The sequence below is a fragment of the Quercus suber genome, unplaced genomic scaffold (assembly GCF_002906115.3).
Source record: "Quercus suber isolate HL8 unplaced genomic scaffold, Cork oak 2.0 scaffold_165, whole genome shotgun sequence".
NCBI classification, from domain to species: Eukaryota; Viridiplantae; Streptophyta; class Magnoliopsida; order Fagales; family Fagaceae; genus Quercus; species Quercus suber.
Genome location: NW_027069626.1, coordinates 49,158 through 65,370, shown reverse-complemented (window position 1 = coordinate 65,370; position 16,213 = coordinate 49,158). Strand labels below are relative to the sequence as shown.

The 16,213-nt window shown below is 34.8% G+C and overlaps 1 long non-coding RNA gene across 1 annotated transcript; it reads left to right on the top strand.

Moving 5' to 3' along the window:
• The first annotated feature begins 1,440 nt into the window (after positions 1-1,440).
• Positions 1,441-1,805, top strand: LOC136069373 (uncharacterized). Its single transcript, XR_010630611.1, has 2 exons — positions 1,441-1,626; positions 1,713-1,805. It is a non-coding gene; the product is annotated as an uncharacterized LOC136069373 (long non-coding RNA).
• Positions 1,806-16,213: the final 14,408 nt, after the last annotated feature.

The window sequence follows — 16,213 nt, the reverse complement described above, 5'->3', positions numbered from 1 at the left end:
TGTGCTGGTCTCCTAGACCATTATAGGAGCAGTTGGTGATTAGTTCTTCGGTATAAGGGTAATGTTAAGTTCTTGGTAGTTCAGAAATTTGACAAGGAAGGAATGAGGATTGAGGAAGAAAATCACAGTTACTAAATTGGTACTATTTGGCTCAGTGAAATCAACTATGGAAACAAACATTTTCACAAACACCTTAAAGGCAATCTTTCAATAGGAAGCTCGTATGGACTAAGCCCCATAAATTTAAACTTTGATTTACAAATTTACACAAATTCAACAAATTATATATAAACATCAAATATGAGACCCAATTTGTACTTATCAGTTATCACACACCCAGTTTGTGAAAATGCTTGTTTCCATAGTTGATTTCACTGAGCCAAATAGTACCAATTTAGTTTTTATATTACAACTGTTGCTCTCATAGTTTCTTCAAAAGAAGATCAGAAAAACATTGTGTTTTTAGCTCTTATTTATTCAAAACACTGTAATTTGAATATTTTGTCAAATGAACTTGAACTCCGTCGAAAAAAAAAAAAAAAAAACAAACGAATCTTGGAGTTTTTACCATTTCTTTTTATGGGAAAATAAATACTCAAAAAATTAAGACTACCAACACAAAGTTCTATAAATGTTGCATAATGGAAAATTAACTAAGTTATGTCAACTATCTACAAAATAAATACTCAAACTCTTTAACCCACACCCACAGACTATTACCCAACTACAATGACAATCAAATTATGGAAACCCTTACCTGAGATATGAATTTGATGAGAAGGAAGAGCAGTGAGAGAGGCAGTGTGGTGAGTAAGAATGAGAGGCAATGTGGTGTGAGAGTTATGGGTGAGTCAGAGTTAGTGAGGGTGAGAGTTAGTGAGGCTGAGAGACTCAGTGAGGATGCTCTGTTTTGGGTGAGACGGCTGTGTGTGTCTGTGAGCTTATGTTATAAGGGCGTGTTAAGCGAGTGATGTTTTTAATAGTATGCCCAGTAGAACTCGAGTCTATAAGACTCGAGTTCCTTGAAATCTTTCATTAAATACGGTTTTAAGGTGGAACATGTAATTTCCAACAAAACTCGAGTTTTAAATACTCGATACTCGGAAAACGAGTTTTCAAAACTCGAGATCTAGGTGTGTCATTCTTTCTTTCCAGGTCAGCACTAAAAAAGCAGAAAGCGAGTTTTTGAAACTCGATTTTTCATTGTAAATCTCGAGTTTTAGAAACTCGAGATGCTAGTTTCCTTTATTCTTCCGCGTGGTGCCTAACTTACTACGTACTTATCCCTTACACTGTTACTCTGCCCATTTCCCCAGCGGTATGTCCTCATGTTCATGTAATACTTTTTATTTTTAACTTTTTAAATAATAATTGCCCCAAAAAATCTAGGATTTATCTTTGCTTATTTTTAATGATTAAATGTGATTATTGAAAATCTAGGAGTTTCCTTACCATGTAGAGTGGGAACATAGCTGGATTTATATTAGATGATCATCTCCTTTTAAATTTCTTTATGGTTTAAATCTACTGTGTTGGAGCAGCCTGGCTTTGGCAGACAACTTTGCAAATGAAAATCTAAAGTGGCATGGAACTTGTTTTATTTGTAAATCTAGAGATTGGTGAAAGGTACTCGCTGGTTGTTAGCATTGGCTTGGTATTACCGCTATTAGTCTTCCCACTTAAAGAGGCCTTTTTAAATGTGGTACAAGTAGGGTGCTGGTGATTTTGTTCTTCACAAGTAGCACAGCTGTATCGAATTTTTTGCTCAGGAAAGAGCATATTGGTTGGACTCGTATTGGTTGGAATCGACTATTATAGCGTTCATTGGAAGCATCAACAGCAGGTTGATAAGTTTTTGCATCAAACAGGAAGATAGGAGGTTGTCTTTCGAGCAACAGTCACACAAAGATGAAAGTTTAACTTCTTTTTTTTTTTTTTTTTTTTTCCCCAGTTCTGTTTAGATTGATGTACCTGGATTTTTCCATGTAATTTTTGATAGTACTCACAGAACAATAGATTTACTTTTTCAGAGTTTGGTTGGCTCTAAATATGTTTATGGAGTTTATATGAGATGCAGTTGCTTATTCTGAGTATTCGTCTAATCAAGTAGAGGCTTTGCCTACCCAAAAATAATCTAAGCTAGCTTAATCTTGTTATATATGTTGCAATTCTTATAATAGGGGATTGAATTTGAAGTAATGACTCAACCCATGAGAACATAAAACCATTTAATTGGCAAGAACCCTCAGGCTTTTTGTAATAATGAACTGTTAATAGAAGACTTTGCAATGATCACCTAGAAGCTGTATTAAATCGAAATAGATTGCAATGAAATGGATCATCCAGGCCCATCTAACACTTTTCAATTTTAGGCCCACGACATCTCCTATTTTAGGCCTAAAACACACGTTAACAGGTCATCTAGAAGCATATTACGAGTATTATTTTGTAAGCAATGAACACTTTCCTGGATTAGAGTAAGCGAAGAAATTTCTTCCTACTTTCCTCAGGTAATAATTTACAACGGAGTCAGAGGGTCTCTTTCTAATCTAAGGCTGCGTTTGAATTGGGCGTAAACCATTTCAGGAAATCCTTTCCACATTTTCCGCGTGTTTGGCTGTTACGAAAAATAGAATTTTCCGTAAAATCACTTCCAATTTTCCCTTACACAACAGAAATGATTTTCAGTACCTATTTTCACTTTAAAGTATTTCCGGAGAGAGAGAGAGAGAGAGGAAGGAAGAAACAGAGAGAGCCCAAATCGCAAAGAGAGAGCCTAGATCGCCGTTGCGAGTTCGCCGGCGAACCCATCTTCATGATCGCCACGACCCACCGATCTTCGAACCAGAGCCGGCGACCCACGAACCCAAAGCCCAAAGCGTTCGACCCAGACCCAGACGTTCGACCCAGACATTCGACCCATCGCCTTCGACCCAAACCTTCGACGACCCAGGCCTTCAACCCAGATGTCGTCGTCGACCCAGATCTCGTCGTCGACTCAGACCGAGACCGAGACCCATCGCTCTCTCTTCCTCGATCTCTCAGTTTTGTTTTTTTAAAGTTTGATTGTTGTTGTTGTTGTGGTGGTGTGGTGGTGATGTTTTGGTGGTTGTGGGTTTTGATTGCCGGAATTTTCCGCCGGAATTTGTTGTTGAATTGGCTGTGATGTTGAAATTTTTTGTAATAAAATTTGTTTGGATGCTGAGAAAATGTGAGAAAGTAATAGGAAAATAGCATTTTCAAATGCAACCAAACACATAAAAACATTTTCTAGGAAAATTTGAATAATACTGCCAAACACTTGAAAATATTTTCCTTTTTCGGAAAATAGAATTTCCTGAAAATAGATATTTTTCGGAAAATATTTTACAGAAACCAAACGGACCCTAAGAGGAAGGAAATTGTTTTTCCTTTGCTATATTCAAAGTTTGAAAATGAATCAGAACGCATAAGCTTTATTCAAACACAATTTCAAGTGTTAGGCCCACAACATATTCATTTTTATGGCTCAAAACACGTTAACAGGTTCTCTAGAAGTAGATTATTATTTTGTAGGCAATGCACACTTTCATAGTTCAGAGTAAACAAAGATATTTCTTCCTACGGAGTCAAAGGGTCTTTATTATTTAAGAGGAAAGTAGACTACTCAACTTCCGTATTTGGGCCACCAACTATGAAATTGATTTCTCTAAAAAAGTTAATCAGACTACAAATAGTATTTTCATAGTAGACTATCATATAGTCTTCTTGGCCTCAAAACTACAACTAACATTCAATTTTTTCACTCTGCCATTCCCATTCTCTCAAATATGATATGATTGTTTTGTGTGAACCTAGAACTATTTAATTTGGACTAAGTAATAACTTGGCTAATTAACTAAGTTACTCCGATTGTGTTTTAAGGTGTCTAAAAACAAACAAGTGGTATCAGAGTGGGTAGCTCTCTTGTTCTAGATCTTTTGATCTCTGAGCTGATTCTTGACCCCTGCTATCATAGAACACAGGCACTCTCTTGTTATTCTACCTCACTTTAATGGAAATAATTATGAGTATTGGAAAGTAAGGATGAAAGCATTCCTGAAATCTCTTGATGAGAGAGTCTAGAACTCCGTTGAGTACGGATGGTAGAAGCCTATTACTCCTATGAGTGAGTGACAAACTTCTTAAAAAGAAACAACCGCTTTCAATAGCAAAGCTATGAATGCTATTTTCAATGTTGTTTTTATGGAGAAATTTAAGAGAATCTCAAATGTTAAGGTTGCTTACACTGCTTGGAATATCCTCCAGACTGTGCATAAAGGCACTAAGGCTATCAAAATTAATAAGTTACAGCAATTAACATCTAGATTTGAAAGCATTAGGATGTTTGATGATGAATCATTTGATGAATTTTATACTAAACTTAATGACATTGTTAATTCTGCATACAACTTGGGTGAAATCTATGATTAACCTAAAATTGTTAGGAAGATTCTTAGATCTTTAACTGAAGATTTTAAACCTAAAGTGACTACCATCACTAAGAGCAAGGATGTGGACTCCATCCCTGTAGATGAACTTGTAGGATCTCTTCAATCCTATGAGTTGGACCTACCCAAAACTAGTAAATCCAAATTAATGGCTCTTAAGTCAACTGATGATGTTGATGTTGATGGATTTGATGATGAGCTCACTGCTACAGAGATTGCTTACCTTGCCAAGAACTTTAGGAATTTCCTTAAAAACAACAACAGAAATGCAAGAGATAAGAACACTGCTGAACCTAGAAATTTTATGAAGAATGATCCCACTAAGGCTAACAACACTGAAAAACCTAGAGAAAAAGTTGGTCAATCTTCTAATAATACTATGGGTCCTCGATGTTTTGGATGTCAAGGGTATGGTCACATGAAATCTGAATGTCCTACATACTTGAGGTCTAAGGGCAAGGATATGGCTGTAACCCTTAGCGATAATGAAGTTTCTGATGATGAGTCTAGCTCTAACGAGGGTGGAAACTTTATTGCTTTCACTGCTACTGTTGTAGTCAATGAAAGCATGTCTGTTGAAAAGAACCCTTCTGATGGGGAACTCTCTGAGGATGCAGATCTTCAAGAAGCCTACAATAAACTTTGCAAAGTTGCTGCAAAGGATGCTATGAATGTTGATCTTGGCTTGAAGAAAATTGCATCTCTTGAGCTTGATAAGAAAAAACTGCTTGTAAAACTGTTTGATGCTAATGAACTTTTGAACAATGTGAAAACTGAGAATATGCTTTTGCTTGATAAAGTTAAGAATTTAAAACTTGAACTATCTATTGCTAGAGAACAATCTATTAAGTCTACAAGCTCTAAACTTGATCACATGCTAAGTGTTCAAAAGTCTCCCTCTGACAAAACTGGTTAGGTTTTGTAGAAAGCATCTTTGTGTCTACACCCCATTTCACTAATTTTGTTCCTTCTTTTTCCTCCAAACCCCCTGTGAATGAGACTGTTAAACCTGTAGAAGTCACACCTCCTAGGAAGATTAGGGTTGATTAGAAATAATCTAAACCTAGGGAGTCTACCCTTTCTAAGGACAAGTTGCATGGTGAGCCTGCTTGGGTTTGTCATTTTTGTGGAAAGTCTGGGCACATTCGTCCAAACTGTTTCAAGTTGCAAGCTGCTGAGTGAGCAAATAAGCCAAAAGTGTCTGTGCCTCAAGCATAAGATCCTATGGTACTTATTGGTGAATTGGTAAAGGCTCTCAACCTTTATTCCAATCCTGGAGTTGTAAATCACTTTAATGTGAATAAGAACTCCAATGCTCGAGGTGTATTTATCAAGTTTTGGATGCAAAATGCTCGATCTAATTGAGTCTTTTTGACATGGTCATTGTGCTTCATTGCTCTACTCTTTACGACCATTGTTCTTTGGTTTTTGTTTTCTTTTTGTTTCCAGGAATTGCATTGCATAATATTCATGCATTTCATTCTAGGACTGTTTTTGTTTCTTTTTTTTTAAAAAAAAAAAAAAGGAAAAAGGGAAGCAAATTGTGTTTTGTATTTATTTTCTTGGTTTTGAAAACAAGGTTAGTCAATTTATTTTCACATAACATGTCTTTGTACCTTGTTTAGCTTGGATGAGCTTATTTATTGCACTTTACTAGTTGAAGCTTTGTAGTGCATGTTTTGTGAGAAAGATGTTTATGGTTTTTGATCACTTTGTCTTGATCTTGAAGTCACATGTCTTTAACTGTCGGACTTGAACCTTTTGAGAAAGGCATAAATAACCATCTCACCATTGCTCACTAGCCAATCATTAATACCTTAGTACATATCGTAAGATTTTGTGCTCGAGAAAGTGTAGCACATGCACAAAAACAACATAAGGTGTAGCCTCGGTTTAAATTCTTAAAATTGGTGTGTACATTATTGGACTTAAAGTTAAATCAAACAACTAAAATTGGTGTGTACATTATCCTAGCTATTTTAATAAGTTTCTGATCAATTATAATTTGTATGTACAATATGAGGCAAATAAAAAAAACTTACATGATTGCAAGCTTATGATCTAGGAGATGTGAGAGCTATATGATGTAACTCTTCAGGAGATAATCTCTTTCAAATTCTATGCGATGAATTTTTGTAAACTTTGTGTTTGATTTCTATTCACATATCACCTCACATGTATCTCTAACTTTTGCTAGTTGCACACACTACACAAGTTACTCTTTGCTAAACTTTGTACATGTTATTGTGTGTGTCTTTGGTTTAACCAACTAAGTTTGAAAATTCCTTGAGTTTTATGCAAAACATATTTGATGCTTGAAATTTTAAGATAATGGTTTGAAAATCTTAATTTTGGGAAAACTGTGTTCAAAACTTGTGTTTTTGAAAGACATTTCATCTTATACTCATGCATTTTATTTTGAAAATTCAATGCTTTAAGGAGTTTCTGCACAAAATTACTTTGTTTTTCAAATATTTGTTTTTTCCAAAATTTCGATTGATCAAATCTTTTCTTTGATCAATCAAAATTGCAATTAAATTTTTGGTCAGCCTCTGTCTGTTTTGATCGATGCTTGATTGATAATGGATCAATCGAAGCATTTTCGACCGATCGAACCTAAATTTTGATCAATCGAAAATCGTAGAGAGAGTTTTTTAAAAAATTGATTTTCATGTGTTCAACTTACTTTTGAAAAAAGTTTTCAAACACTCTCTCTCTCCATCCGACTTGGTCTAGGCTTCAATCCAAATTTTTGTCATTTTTCTCCATTCTTTTTGCAAGGTTTTTCTCTCCCAAGGCCCGTAAGACCTTTTTACCCTTCCTTTTGCATTTATTTTCATTTTTCATACATAAAATCATGGATTATTTGGGAAATTTCGAACCTAAGAATTTTTGAGGTTTTTGATGATTCAAGCTTGTTTTCTTGAAATTGATCAATGGATTTTTGTTGAGGGATGTTATAAATGTGATCTATGTTGTTTAATTTGATCAATTTGATGTATTGTGAGAAACTGGAAATTCTAGGGCTTGAATATACCCAAATTGGGGATTTTATTCAAATTGAGTTTAGTTGATGAAATTGGCTTGTTAGATTGATAAATTTGATCATAATAAACTGTTTTCTATCTTGTGTGATGATCAATTGGTCAATTTAGTACAAATTGAACAAGTGGGTTTTTCAAAATTTTGGGGTTTTTGTTGTAAACTCTATGCTCAAGCCAATTTTGTGATTCTAAACTTAAATTGAACTTGTTATCACTACATTAGAGCATGCATCATGACAATTAACTGTTCATGCATCATATAGATTGTTATTTCTATTTTTTTGTGCTAACTTGTAGTCTACCCTTGGTTTTTCTTTTTATTCTTTATGGTTCTGTCCTTGTGTCTTGTCCTTACCCTAGCACCATGTGTAAGAAGACTAGAGCCCATAGGACATCCTCTTCTTCTTCTACTCCTTCCCCTTCAAGCGTTTTGTTTCCAAGTGAACCTTAAGAGAAAATTTTAGGCTAAGTGGAAAGTGTTGTTAGATGAGCTTAATCCAGCCATTATGGCTAATTTTGAGTGCAAGGGCTGGCTACCATTATTGGATATTGGTCCTCCACCACTAGCTACCCTAATTAGAGAGTTCTACTCGAACCTCTTTATCCACGTCTATGATTCCAACACTTTAGTAAAGAGTTGGATACGAGGTGTAGAGTTCACCATTACTCCTAGAGTCGTGGCTGATGCTCTTGGGGTACCGTTGGTCCAGCACCCTGTCTATCCCTATGATGAGTTCCCCCCCTTGGAAGACATCATGTCTTACATCACTGGGTCTTCTATCCAGTGGGGTTCTGATCCTTGGATCACCACTACTGAGCTCATCGAGGTGCACTATCTTTTCTTTTGGATAGCGTGTCATTCTTTGTGGCCTATCTTTCATCTACACACCATTCCTTTGGAGTGATGTGCATTTTTGTACGCTCTTGTTACGAATGCTCCTATTAGTTTTCCTCATCTGTTTCTTCGTTCTTTGAATGAAGTTTATCAGAGTTCTTCTACCGCTCATGCTCTTTTTCATCCTATTTTCATACATAGGATTTTGTTGTTCTTAGGTTTAGATGATTTCCCTGCTTCTGAGCCAGTACATATAGTTGCTCCCATAGGTGCCTCCTATCTTAAGCAGAGGGCTGCTTATATGAGAGGGAGCTCTAAACGCCCTTATGTTGAGCCTTCTGGTACCGCACCCCCTCCTTCTTCTATAGGTACTACTTCTGGTGAGGCATCTGCTAATCCTGTTGCTGCTACTATTCCTCCGCCATCTACTTCGGTTGCCTTTGACATTCATTGTACATTAGAGATTGTCATGACCATTCAGGTGGCTCATGGTCAGATTTTGGTGGACATGCTTGATGAGCTCTGTGCTTTGCGAGCAAATTTGGCGCATCTTCGACGTTCGCCTTCGCCACCTCCTTTTAATGATGGATTTTGATTGTCCTTTGGCATTCCATCACAAAAAGCGGGAGTACAGAGTAGATTTTGGACACTTGTAGAGTTTTTTTTTTTTTTTTTTTTTTTTTTTTTTTTTTTTTTTTTTTTTGGGGGGGGGTNTTTGTTGAGTATTTCGAGAAATATACAGGTTGATTCAATCGTGCTACTGTCTACACTTGCAACTGATGGATAGTAGTTAGGTTGGATTATTTTTTTAATAGGCATTATTTTTGTAAAGGGCTTTTACTTGTAACTTTGAGCATTGTGTTTGTGTTTTGTCACAGATTGCCAAAGAGAGAGTTTGTTAGGTTCTAAGTACTTAGGAACTAATGTATTAGAATTCTGATTTTTATTGTTGGCAAACCATGATCAAAACAGGTTATTAGTCTTGTTTTAGACTTGCTCAAAGTATGTCTTTTATGTAAAGTTGGAATTGAGTTAACTGTAGAATTGAGTGTGCAATTCTAATTGGCTCGATAGATAGAGAATTAGACTCGATCAATAGAAAGTCAGGTAGAATGTTTTTCCTATAGAATTTCCAACTCAGCCCTAAGCCCATATGACGTATAGGGTTTTATGTTTTTCCCTAGGTATAAAAAGGGAAACCCTAGCCATGTTTTAGATGTTGCTCAATTTGTTGTGTGTGTGAATCTCTTGTGAGATTTGAGAGGTGGTTGCCTTCACACATGCTTAGGATTATCAAGAAGGAGATTTCATTGAGAGCTTAATGATCATTCAGTTGCTGCACTAAAGAGCTTAAAGATACATAAGTGGGAGTGCTTGTACTTGCAGGAGAATCCAAGAAAGAAGGAGTCCGTGGTTTCGGAGCTTGCACGTGGTCTTGTCAGTAAGTTTTCTACATGAGGTAGCAATAGGATGTTAGTGGTCTAAGTCGCTATTGTAAAACTTCGATTCTTTCATAGTGGATTCAGTTTTACCTTGAGGATAGCTAGGTTAAATCCTCCCCAGGTTTTTTACCGATTTGGTTTTCTTGGGTTATCATATCGTGTGTTCTTTATTTTTCACACTTTACATAATATGATTGTTTTGTGTTAACCTAGAACTATTTAATTTAGACTAAGTAATAACTTGGCTAATTAACTAGGTTAATCGGATTGTGTTTTAAGGGGTCTAAAAACAAACAACAAGTACTTCGATAAACAAAAAATTAAAATGGTTAAGCTAACTCCAAGCTTATCTCCATAATCAACACCAATCAAAATCCACTATTAAAAATAGGAATTACAACCACACAAACTCACAAATATATATATATATATATATGTATATAATATAATATAATATAATATATGATAATATAATATAATATAAAAATCTTAAACATAAACTAACCCAAAGTCCCAATACACCTAATGGTGCTCTCACACTAAGTCACTAGGCGAAACTAGTCTTTACCTCTCTCACAAGACAACTTTGATCTGGACTCTCTCATAGAAAACAAAGCCACACCACTATACTTTTATAAGGGATGGCACTCACCTCCTTACTTCTCTTCTTTTCAATGTGGGAATAACTCTTTTAAGAAAATTAGACAACAAAATCTCTAAAGAGAGCAAATCCAAAAGTCTCCATAGCAAACCCTGACTTTTCTACTAGTTTTGAAAGCTCGAATTTGTGTGAAAACACAAGAGCTGTTTAGACCTCCCAAATTAATAATTATGGCTCAGCTAATTTTACTCTAACTTAACCTAAGTGCAGAATAGAGTAAATGCGAGCGAACAAACACAATAACTACTCTAAGCCATATTCATCAAATATCAACAATAAAATAAAAGTTAAAAGAGTAGGGAAGAAGAATGCAAAAACAAGATAACACCCCGATGTGTTATCAAAGAGGAAACCGAAGAACTTGGCAAAAAACCTCTCCACCACCCCCCAAGCAATAAATTGATCCACTAGAAAATGAGTTGGAGTACACGAATAATAAAAGACCCTCCAAGCCTAGTCTACCCCATGTACTTGAGCCCTCCAAGCTCCTGCTACCAACTAACTTGACGAAACCTTGTCTTCTCTAGCTCTCCAGATCACACAATTCAGCCCAATTGCATCCATCAAACAAATAGCTTCTTCTAATGCTTCCCAGTAGCACCAAAACCTCACTTTACACTCAAGATGGTTATGGTAAGTGTTTGGGCTATCAACCTCTCAAGGATTTGGATATGGAGAGGTAAGAGTTGAGGAAAACCACAATGGATTGTGTAGAGGATTGTGGGTATGACAATCTCTAATTCTCAAGGGTTATGCCTAGGGTTTTTTCTCTAAAAAGAACTCCTCTCAATATGTGGGTAATGTGGGTATATATAATGTGGGTAGAGACATAGTATATCAGATATGACAAAATAGCAAAACAGAATGTTTTGCGGGTATCTCGCGGGAAGGCCTTACCCGCGAAATACTTGCGAAAACCAGCTGTCACCTTCTGTCACGACTCTTCGCATTCCAGTCATATGCTGAGCACATGGCTTTACTTTGCGGGAAGTCTTCTCGTGAGCTACCCATGAAAACTCCTTTGATCTTCAATTTGTCTTGAATCTTCACACTCTCTCTCACACATAACTCATACAATGAAATCCCATATAAAATACAAGGTACATAATATTAAACAAAATTACAATTAAATTTGATTTATATTTAACACCACAATCACAACCACATATGCCAAAGACATTTCAAAATGTAAGGAAACCATTTTTCTAAAATTAACCCAATCTCCCATATAAATCAAAACCCAAATGATTTCTCAAGAAATCCAACTCACATGGTTGCCAAACAACAAAATCCATTTTATAACTCATATAGGCAATTTGTCAAACACTTGGCAAGCAAAAGACACGTGCTCATATTACTTGCACAAATTTATATTTAACACCACAATCACAACCACATATGTCAAAGCATTTCAAAATGCAAGGAAACCATTTTTCTAAAATTAACTCAATCTCCCATATAAATCAAAAACTCAAATGATTTCTTAAGAAACCCAACTCACATAGCTGCCAAACAACAAAATCAATTTCACTCCATTAAATTAAAAACCACTAATAAGATTTTAAATGTACCAACAAACACAACAAACTACTTCTAAAACAAAACTCACAACATAAAGAGCAATCCTAACAATATAAGATAAAAACCCAAAGATATTAGAAGGTGGGTCATGGAGATTTTACCTTAAATTCGTGTTAGGAGAAGTCAAACCATGGATAAGAGTTTAATGACTAAAAATCTAGTAGAAAATAACCAAGAGACCAAGAGGGAGGAGAGATTTAGTAGAGAGAGAGAGAGGGATGTGTGTGTTTGAGTTTGTGTTTGTGTTAGGGAGTGAGTGATAATGAGAGAGGGAGGGCTGAAAATTTTTTTAAGTGAGTGGGTGGGAGAAATGAAATTTTATGTGGCAAAGGAAAATTTTTTTGCTGAAATTTAACCCATTTAAGCTGTACTCTTTATTGATGAAATTTATTTTGTCGCTATTTCTAACTTTTTTGTTACGAATTATGATTTCGTCACTAGAGCTGCTAGTATGCATTGGACTTTTGGCGACAATTTATTTTCGTCACTATTGGTTACCTTTGGCGACAAAATGAGTTTCTTCCCTAATACTGTTCAAAGCAACATCTATAGCAATGAAATATTTCGTCACTAAAAATCTCAATTTTTAGCGATGAAATATTTCGTCACTATAGATTAATTAAGTTCACGCCTAGTTTTTTCCTGTTGGTGCCCTTGTTTCAAATCAACAATAGCGATGAAAATTACTTTTCATCGCTAAATGTTATAATTTTTTTTATTATTAGCAACGAAATCTATATTTCGTCGCTAAATTTGTAATTTTAACAACGAAAAAAATATTTCCTCACTAAGTTTCGTCGCTAAAAATACATTTTGTTGTAATGGTTCCCTTGTTTGTTGTGGGAATTCTCTTATTATATATTCATGTTGAACTGGGAACATACGGTACACATGAATTGGTACAAAGTTGACATTTTTTCCCCTTATAAACCTATTTAGAGTTTTTAAAAAATAAGGTTAACATGTAAGTCAATTTGTTTCTACAGGTTAAAAGATAAAAATCAAGTTCAATTGAGTAAGTCATTGTTGAAATTTTCCTAAAGTATCTGGAACCACCAAACCGCCGAAAACCACTAGACACCAACCACAAAAACCACACCACCACCAAGAAGAAGAAGAAAAAAAAAAAAAAAAAAAAAAAAAAAAACCTGCAAATTCCATAAAAAGGATTAGTATGGATCAGCTTAATAATCAACTTCCAAGAATCACTAGTAAAGGATCTTCTTCATCAGCTTCCTCTTTCCAATTACTAGTAGCACAAATGGGTCACTATGTGCAAGAAAATTAGCAATTGCTAAGGTTGGATTGAGGCATTAAAAGATAGACTCCATAAGAAGCATCTTTCCAACATTTGGGTCCCAATGGTACAGTGCAAAGACGGTGACCTGTTACACAAAATGTTTTTTTTTTTTTTTTAATTACAGTGAACATCCTAAAGCTGTTAACCAATACAGAAACTTGTATCCAATGATATATAGCAAGTGGGGTAAATACCTCTATATCATCTAGAGTCCAATTGTTTTAAAGCATTCTGAATCGCAAGAGCATCTGATGGCTAAATTGCTTTTGCCAAAAATGATCAAATAGTTCGAAGCAACAAACTTTTAATATGCAATCATAGTTCTTGTAAATCTAACAATTTTAGGTAACTAATACTGAATAAATGTATTATGGATCATCTTTGCATACAATCTATAATAAATAAACAGAGAAAAAAAAAGGAAGAAAGAAAAGGGTTTAAATTAATCAATAAATAAATTAGGCTAACTAAGTTGGAGAAACATGTTTCATAGAAAGAGAATCTTGTATTTGCTAATTAACCTTTCATGGTGCTACCTCAATACACAACAAAGATACGGAATTTTCATTGATCTAAATGCTCAAAGAAATAGAGAGAGTTGAAAACTATTATATCATTTAATTATGTGCGTCTCAAATTACTTCATTTCTATAAGGTTTTGATCTTCACTACTTACATCAACAGAAGAATTTCTAAGCATGAACAACCATTAAATTTTGGCATTTATATGCTTATATAATAGTAGCTGTGAACATTAGAGAGTGCTAACCATTATAATAGTGCATTCTTTTGCTTCCCTCTACTTCTCTAGTTCCATCAATAGACTCAATCTCTATTTCAAGCAATTCAGCCTCAACATTGCAAAACATTACTGTGTCTGCATAGACTCAATTCATCTTTATTCTACAATTAGAAGAGTCACCATTTCAAGTTCTTTTTTCGTCAACAATATTAATAACACCACACCCAAAGTAATTCGAAGTCTAGAACAAAGCACTATTGAGTTTAATTCATAACATTTTCATCAATCATATAACCAATTTACCAGAGTATAAGGAATAAAATCATTAAAAAGGTTTCCACTAAATTGAAGCCAAAAAAAAAAATATATATATATATATATATTAGTAAGGCTGTTATCCCTTTATTAACAGTGTGACTAAAAGTGAAATTCAAAGTGGAAAAGTCTTTCCAAAAAAAAAAAAAAATCAACGCGGAAAAGGAACATTATATATAAAACTGTCTATGTTGCAAGAAAATAGCCTTACCAACCAAACATGAGATGTTTGTCTTCTTGTCCTCATTTCCTCCATGAAAGTAGGATTCTAACTGAATGGAGTTATCCACTTTTTGTCTATTCTAAACCAAGCCTTTCATACCTCTAGAAAATATCAGCTACCCCTTCAATTAGAACAACAATCCCAATTATTTAAAGCAAATCACCAACACCCTTCTTTTAAAGTGACTGGAATGTGCAAACCACTTTTAAATTAGAATCTATGTTTTCTTAAAGGATCATACAATGGTGTTTTTTCTCCAAGAGTTTGTTATATATTTTCAAAGTCAAATTGGAGTTTTCCCAATGCCTATGATGTTGTCAAGAATAACCACATATGGTAGTAGTATAGTGTAAAATTTTGAGAGAATGACTATAAGAGATCCCATGCTTACAATCTAATAATGTTGTAAAAATTTAAATATTTTTGCTTTCTTTCTTCTCCTCTTTCATGACATCCAAGAAAGGCTTTCAAATTTGTGGCTTAGCCCTAAAATAGCCAACAATGTAATTTATTTTGAGATTCTAATTTCAAATATTCATTTTAGCCACTACGTTCCTTGATTTCCTTTAGCAACCAAATACAATCTTTTTGGGGAGGAAAAAAAGAAGGAAAAAAAAAAAAAAAAAAAAAACCCCAAACAGCCAACCAGCTCACCACCACACCGATCTAGAAATTCGATCCGGCGTGAGCTCCGATCCGGCTTGGTGATTCGGCGAGAGAGAGAGGGGATGAGAAAGAGAGAAGGAAGAGAGAGAAAGAAAGAGATAAAATGAGGGAGAGTGAGAAATTTGCTGGGTAAAATTAATTAAATTTTTTTTTTTAATACCATTTTGCTACAGTACCATCTTACATTTGAGATGGTACTGTAGCAAAATCTCAAATTTTTTTTTTGCATATGGGATATAGCCTTCCCATTGCTGATGGGTTTGGGGCTTAAATGCCAAATGTTCTTAACATTTGGCATTTACAAGCCCAAATGCGGATGCTCTTATGCTACTATTTGAAAGTAGAGTAATAGACAATTTCTAATAGTGTCCACTTTCATTTAAGTGTTTTTTCTTTTACATGTACACAAGGTGTTTGATGAAATTTCTTAGAAATTTTTTGCTGTTATTCTAGAAGCCATAATACTTGCAAAATTGAGAAGTCAGTTTAATGGTGAGGAACATAATTTTTTTTTTGGGTGAGAAGCATAGACAAGCACAAAATTTTAGATGGTGGTTAGAGATGATAACCTTGAATAGAAGTGGTAGCTAGATGGTATGTTGAAAAAATTTCTAATTGAGTAAAGATGTTAAATGCTTGACCAAAACACCGAAGAGTGAGTTTACCTTCATGCTCTTAAGGTTCAATTTTCTCCTCCTATTGATGCAATAGTTTCAGAATTAGTACCTTTTAAGTTTTAAATTTGATTATTCTTCTAAACCCCCTCTCTTTTTTTGTGCCATTACAATTTCTTTGTTTAATAATGATTTGTGTTTAGTTACTAAGAAAGTGTAGCAATAGAATACATATGAATAGTTTTAGGTTTTTATTTGGTTTGGTTGAGATTTGGGCATCTTCTTTACATAGCTGTTTGGGGTTTTTTTTTTTTTTTTTTT